The 7,763-nt window shown below is 40.5% G+C and overlaps 1 protein-coding gene across 2 annotated transcripts in view; it reads right to left on the reverse strand.

Annotated features, from left to right (window-relative positions):
- Window positions 1-6,591: 6,591 nt before the first annotated feature.
- smad10a (SMAD family member 10a) overlaps window positions 6,592-7,763 on the reverse strand; it is an 86,721-nt gene continuing 85,549 nt past the window's right edge. For both annotated transcript variants that reach the window (XM_084080030.1, XM_084080029.1), the window contains one exon: window positions 6,592-7,763. This exon is cut by the window's right edge and continues 2,074 nt beyond it. The gene's annotated coding sequence lies outside the window, so the exon portion shown is untranslated.

Here is a 7,763-nt window from a genome sequence, read left to right on the forward strand (position 1 = left end):
GATCATTCACCCCATAGCTTGTTAGCTGTTGGATTCCACAAAAAAACATATTTCTTATCAGCTTCACCTGGACTAGATGTATATTTTTTTTCCATAACAATACACAATAATATATTAAAGCAGCAACACATTCCAAAACGTTTGTATCAAAATGACAATGCTGTATTTTTATTTCACTTTGATGTACAGCCAACATTACAAGAGCAGCACATCTTTACAATAAAATAACCAGAATAACAACATTAATAGAAATAACAATACCCATAAAGTAGCCAAATTGATTAGGTTTCACACTCAATAACATATTATCTATATAGTTTATGTTTGAAACAAACAGAAAAAGAAAAAGGTTTCCCATGTGGAATGGTTTGTAGATTCATCAGTATGGGGTGAGCTGTCCAAAGAGCATTGCTAAAACACAAGAGAGGACTAAAGCAGTTTCCAGTGGTAAGTGAATAGGCTCTATGCACAGCAGCCATATTGGAAGGAAATTGGGCCTCTTCCTTTCTTCGTTCACAGGTGTTACCAATGATACTAATGAAGGCTCTGTTCCATTTCGTGTAGCACAGTTGTTCTCAAACTTTTTAATTTCATGGACCCCCATAACTCTGAGAGTGTACAAATGGAACCACATCGACCCTAACAGGTCCATTTTGGTTCCATTTGTACACTCTCAGAGTTACACACCCGTAAGGGGCCATTTGGAACCCCCTCAAGGAACCATGAGGGTCCCTGGACCACACTTTGAGACTCACTGGTGTTTCCAGTCAGCCAACATGCACAACATCAGCCCCCTGACTCTGTTTGACCAGAATGGAACAGAGCCTTAATTAGTATTATTGGTAACACCTGTTAAGGAAGTAAGAAGAGGCCCAATTTCTTTCCAATATGGCTGCTGTGCATAGAGCCTTAGGGTCAGAATATAGAGCAGTGATTCTCAATATTTTTAATGTCAAGGACCCACACATTGATATACATTAGGCTACAGACCTCCATGTGAATGTGATACTTTTTTTTTTTAATCTTTGGGACCGCAATGAACACTGTAAAATCCTCAGTGTTTATTTAATTCTGAGAGTGTACAAATGGAACCAAATAGACCGTAAAAGGGTCCATTTGGTTCCATTTGTACACTCTCAGAGGTACAGCCCTGTAAGGATCCATTTGGACCACTGGTGGTACCCGGACCAGAAATTGAGGACCAGTGCTACAGGACACACATGGGTAACATTCGGTCCGGGGGCCGGAAACGGCCCATGGATCATTAAAATGTACAATTTGAGTACATAGCCTACCGATCTGCATTCCACTGATGCAGGTATGTACTTAAATGGCAAATATTACATGTTTATAATTATGAAGCAGTTCACATTTAAATCATAATGCAATGTGTTTTATCAGTGACCTATGGAGTGGAGCATATCGGACAACTGGCAACATTTGTTGTAATAAAGTGGATTATTTTATGTAAGTCATATTTTCATTGTAACCTCGGAGTACACCAGAGTGACACATCGGATCAGCGGATCAAATACAATAAAATAAAATAAAACAGAAAAGGATTGTGTTGTGAAGCAAGGACCCAGGTATTGTGGCATGGTAAATAGATTATTGGAATAATTGAGGAACCGGAATGGGTTCCATCACATTTGGAACCGTTTCCTGTGGGTTTTATCACACTGTCAGAGCTGCTATGTGGACTTCACGTCTGCTATACAATTACTATACCGGTGGTTCTCACCGGTTAATTTCAAGGACCATCATAACTCTCAGAGTGTACAAATGGAACCAAATAGACCCATTTGTACATTCTCAGTGTTACAGCCTTGTAAGGCTCCATTTGTAACCCCTCTGTCTTTTTCGATGACATTTCCAAACTGATGGGCAACTGGAGTCACTCTGATATCCCATAATATGAATCATTGAAACAAATTATTTTTGTCTGTTATTATGTCTGTAAAGGTGTGAATGTTGATGCTGATGATTGTATTTTATTCCACACTTTATACAGCTTGTTACTTTGTTGTTAATCAACCTTATATCTTATAATTGGTCCTCACCAATCCATTATAAGCACCATTTCTGTCTACTCACTCTGTGTCTCATTGGTGGACTGTGGACAGTTCAGAAACCTGCCTGTGTTTGTGAGGGAATCCATTTATAGAAACTACACACTTTCTCTTCCTGGAAAGTTAGCATGCTGAAATAGAAGTTATTGTTCTTGCGTCAATAACATAAAAAATACAAATAAATAAATGTGTCATTTGGACGTCGAGATGGACATGGGAACGGTGTGGATCTCGGACATGTGACCAACCTGTGACGTTGGTCAGCAATGACATCAGTCAACTATGACATAGCTGTGACGTATGACTCCAAATTGGGCCACGGTTTTCAGCGTGAAGTTAAATAAATTTAACTACATAATAATTATGGTATGAAACGTACTGTAGTGGAGGTACTTCTGTGGCCTTACTGGCAGCGTGCATAAAGTCAATGGTTTGCAAGATTAGCTCCGGACACAGAGACTGACACTGACTCTCAGAGACGGACGACTAGCCTCTCGACGACAGCTATGCTGTAAAATGTTGTATATCGTTGCTGTCGGGTGGAAACCTTGCATGTCCAAAACTGTTCCTTTTTTAGCGGTGCCAACCGCTCTACACTTGACTTTGTCCGTATGTCCGTCCGTCCGTCCGTCCGTCCGTCCGTCCGTCCGTCCGTCCGTCCGTCCGTATCAGCACGGGATGAGCACGGCAAAGAAGCAACACATACAAACACACGCACACACACACACACACACACACACACACACACACACACACACACACACACACACATGGAGCTTGCCTCTGCCATCTCTCCTCTTATTGGCCACACGTGCCACTGCTTATCAAAGAGGGGTGCAGGGACCCCCAGCGTATGTCCGTGGAAGCACGGGATGAGCACATTATGTCCGTGGAAGCACGGGATGATCACGGGATTTTAAACAGCTATAACTCCAGTTTGCAGCATGCCACCAAGGCCAAATTTGGTATGTGGACTTAGACCACCAATAGGGACGAGCATGAATTGCTGAAGTTATCAAAGAGGGGTCCAGGGACCCCCAGCGCCCGTATGAGCACGGGATGAGCACGGGATTTTAAACAGCTATAACTCCAGTTTGCAGCATGCCACCAAGTCCACATTTGGTATGTGGACTTAGACCACCAATAGGGACCAGCATGAATTGCTGAAGCCCCGCCCCCTCTGTCTTCCCATTGGCTGGCCTTCAAACAGCCATAACTCAAGTTCGCAGCATGCTACGGAGTTCAAATTTTGTACATGGCCTCAAACCACCAATAGAGACGAACTGTAATTACTTAAGCCCCGCCCCCTCTGTCTGCCCATTGGCTGGGCTTTAAACAGCCATCATTCCAGTTTGCAGCATGCTACCAAGTAACAATTTAATGCGTGGACTCGGACCACCAATAGGGACGAACTGAAATGAGTTAAGCCCCGCCCCAAAGGCACCGCTTCCTTCACACAGGGTGTGATTTTTTATTACTATTCAAACAAAACAAAGACATTGTGAAAATAGTTCATGTACACGCTCACAACGCGTCACAACACTTTTGAGCCACAGTCTTATGATGAAGTAAGCAAACTAAAAAATATTAAAATGTGAAACATGGAGATACAAACTTTCTGCCCAGCAACAATATCTTGAAATCACCACAGATGATAGATGGTGGGCAAATGTTTGAATGATCCACAGTCCACCTCTGAGACACGCAGAGCGTTTAGACAGAAATAATACCATCCCTTAGTCAGTGGTAAGTAACTACATGTACTCAAGTACTGTACTTAAGTAACATTTTTAGGAATTTGTACATTTTACTTAAGTATTTCCAATTTCCAATAATTTTACTTCTACTCCATTACATCTCAGAGGCAAATATTGTACTTTTACTCCACTACAATTATTTGAAAACTTACGTTTGTAGATTTTGATTGTTATTACAAAACACCCACTTCAGCCCTATATACATTTCGGCCATTTGAAAATAGGCGATCTAAAAGCTCACAATGCATCGCATCGCATTGTGAGCTTGTAGATCGGCTATTTTCAAAAGATTTTAATACATTTGAAAACTTGAAATGGGACATTCTGCATGAGTACTTTTACTTTTGGTACTTTAAGTACATTTTGATGCCAATACTTCTGTACTTTTACTCAAGTGTATTTTGAATTCTGGACTTTTACTTATAACAGAGTATTTCTATATTGCAGTATTGATACTTTTACATAAGTAAAACATTTGAATACTTTTTCCACAACTGCCCATAGTGAGCATTAGTGAAGACCTATATGCTATGGAGATGACCAACAAGAGTGCAGAGGGGCGTCGCTCTAAATTTGGTGACGTCAGCCTGCTCCGTGCACAGACGGGGGGGGGGGGGGAGGGGAGGCGGGGACATAGATTGGTGAAGCAATCGGAGGACGCGCACTGCTCCGGCCGCATGGTTTTGGATCCGCCCTTCGAGACCATGGATTCCTCTCGTTCTCTCAGTCTAATGGCAGTTTAATGGGATGCCATACCACAGTTTACTCACTTTGTTATAATCCCTTTTACCTGGGTCATCCCAGAAACCCTGGCTCCAAATAAAACACACTTTCACGGCAAGAATGTGCGATCCAAGTATAACAACGCTGATTTGTCCAATGACTCAACAATCTCTTTGTATGCAGAATTTCCTAAAGTTACTTTGTCAACACTGCAAGATGCCACAATGCTCGCATGTCAGCAACATATGCTCCTGGAAATGAATTCATTCTAATTCTACTTGGGATTCAATGATGGGAGGGATATTTTTTGTTTTATATTTGACAACTCATCCTTTTGAAAACATGCCACTCCAGAGCTTGTTCTATGCCAAGATGAAGCCGATAGTAGTAAATTCCTCACGGCAAAGAGAGAATCACTCCTATATTGAAGACATACAGTACAACCCTGACCCTAAACAGCCTGCCTAGACTACAGAAAGGCACTGGAAACTGCAAATGTACAGGGGGGTCAAAACCTGATCTATACTTCATTGCACGACGGAAAATAGCCAAAAATAGCAGACCTACACGCTCACAATGCATCACAAACAAGCATTGTGCACTTGTATATCAGCTATTTTTGGCGCATGATGCCGTCATACAGTGGAGCAGTGGTTCTCAACCTTTTCAGGCCGCAACCTCCCAAAATAAACATAGTAGAACTAGGGACCCCTCCACTCAAACACTTGGAATTGTAGGAGTTGAGGCATTACATTTCGTTTGACTTGGTTCCACAGATAAATATTGTGAAAATAGCTGATCTACAAGCTCACAACATTGTGAGCTTGTAGATCAACTATTTTCACAAGTATTGCCTCTTTCTTATATTACTTGACAATTTGGCCAATGTTTGACCAGTTTTTAAAGTAGAGTTTGTTGATTACTTTTGATGCAGTAATGGTCTTTTGTCATTTCTTTCTTCATTTTTTAGGTATTAAAATGCTCTTAAAAGTCATTAAATTGTCACTTCACTGTCATCTGGGCACCCCACCACCCCCCCAAAATAACTCACAGAGTTACTCACAGATCGTGAAAGGTTGTGAAGGTGTGCCAATCTATGACATGTGAAAATGAAATGCAACAACACGAAAACAGAAACTTAACACGCATGCTGTTAATTGGCCTGTTGGTGGTTTGATTGGTGTACATTTATTTTCCTTGAATTTGTTTTGTAGGCTACATATGCTAATACTGTATGTAATGTGTATGTTAATACATACAGTATGTCACTGATTTCCAAACGTTTAGTGTGCAAGGCACACCTATGTGCATGTCAAAATCTCAAGGCACACCAGTATTCATAGCGAAAATTCATTGCTGATCTACAAACTCACTGTTTATTTATTTAAGGGGAGGAGGGAGCTTATGTTTTGCCCAAATCAGGGCCACCAGGTTGAAAGTAATTCAAATATATTTTTAGCGTGTTTAATGTGTCTCTGTTTTGGGAAATGAGTGCGCACAAAGTACTAATATAGTAAAGTCGAATATAATTCATAACGTTTTGTATAGTTGTATACAATAATAATTGTGTGGTTGTCACACCTGGACTTGTCTCATGGAACAACAGTGTGCCTCCACACAGCGTTTGAAAACCAATGCTGGTTGGTGGGAATTGGTGCACACCCCTGAGGAAGGGGAGTAATTACGGGTGTCACTGGAGCAATAGAGTACAGAAGTCCTGACGTCACTCGTTCATCCCCAGGTTCGTAAAGTAATTTTGCTATGGAGAATAACATTGGGTCATCATAGAATCGTCTCATATAAGAATTGTGGTCCAAAAATAAACAAACTGTCTTGGCGATATTGTCAGGGAGGAGGTTCTGTATCGTTTATGATAGTCAGTCACTTATATTTGATACAGTCTGTTTCTGGCGAAAATTTAACTAATTTGTCGGAAGTAACATTAGCGTTTTCTCACCGTCAGTTGATGCTTCATATCCATAAGAGTAAAACCGCCGGGGTCATTTGTTTATTTTTGTAACACAGTTATATTGTCATATTTGACACAATATTAAATACGTCTATGGGGATTAGAATGGGGGTGTAAAACCGCGAACCAGGTAGACAAACCTAGGATGTGTAAATTACGTCAGACTTCGGTGCTCTATGCATTAACGGGCCGCCGTATTGGTCTGGGCAAGCCACGCCTCCTAATGCATGTATGTCTATTGAAGCAGGAGGTCTCTCCACTATAAAAATCATCATAACTCATAATGCATGTATGTCTGTTGAAGCAGGGGATTTTCATACCAAAATAACATTTCTAACATAGATAGTAACAGTAATGGTTATGAAAAATGTTTAAAATTAAAAAGAATAAAACTCCAGGAACCCAAAATCCACACGACTCAGGCATATTTCTTGCAGTGGAGTAAAATTGCTGGGACGAATATGGTGGCAATGTTGACGTATGATCCAGTGGCCAATGTGGTGGCTATGTAGATTACTGTACGTCCATGGTGTGAAATGTGGAAGTGATATAGTGAAATTACATATTCAGGGTCATCACGACAGGTATTACAGACCACTTTGCTAGTGTCTCAGTACCTGCCTGATTGCCTTGACAAAACCTTTTAACAAACACTTTTGATAGTTTAAAGCTAAAGAACTAGAGCGCTGCAATCATTAATATTCTAACGTCCAGTGGTGGACAGTAACTAAGTGCATTTACTTGAGTAATGTACCTAAGTACATTTTTGGAGTACTTTTTTTACATTTCAAATAAAAACAAATTTTACTCTTGACGTCTAAAAATACAAATGAAGTGCTGTTTGCCGCGTTGTGAGCTTGCACATCTGTTATTTGCACTATTAAAAAAAAAAAAAAAAGAGGTAACTTTTTTGGGGGGGGTGTCTAAATTTCAATACAGCAGTGTACTGATACATGTAAAAAACAAATGACCTCTTAATTTGTATTTTTAAATACTTGAGTATGTACTTGAGTAGGCCTATATACTATGTCCACCACTGCTAACGTCAGCCTGTTCATGTATAGATTGTGTAACCCGTTAAAGATTAGCATCAGAAGATAAAAAACTGTGAGTTTTGCACTGTTATCATGAGGTATTCTGGCTTTGGCGAGATCTCACCGTATGGCAAAAAGGTTTGGTTACATACACGGCAGCACTGTTTCATCACAAATACCCACAACACTACTTTAAAGCTGAATGTTTTTG

This window comes from Gymnoscopelus microlampas (genome assembly GCF_963454915.1).
Source record: "Gymnoscopelus microlampas genome assembly, chromosome: 15".
NCBI classification, from domain to species: domain Eukaryota; kingdom Metazoa; phylum Chordata; class Actinopteri; order Myctophiformes; family Myctophidae; genus Gymnoscopelus; species Gymnoscopelus microlampas.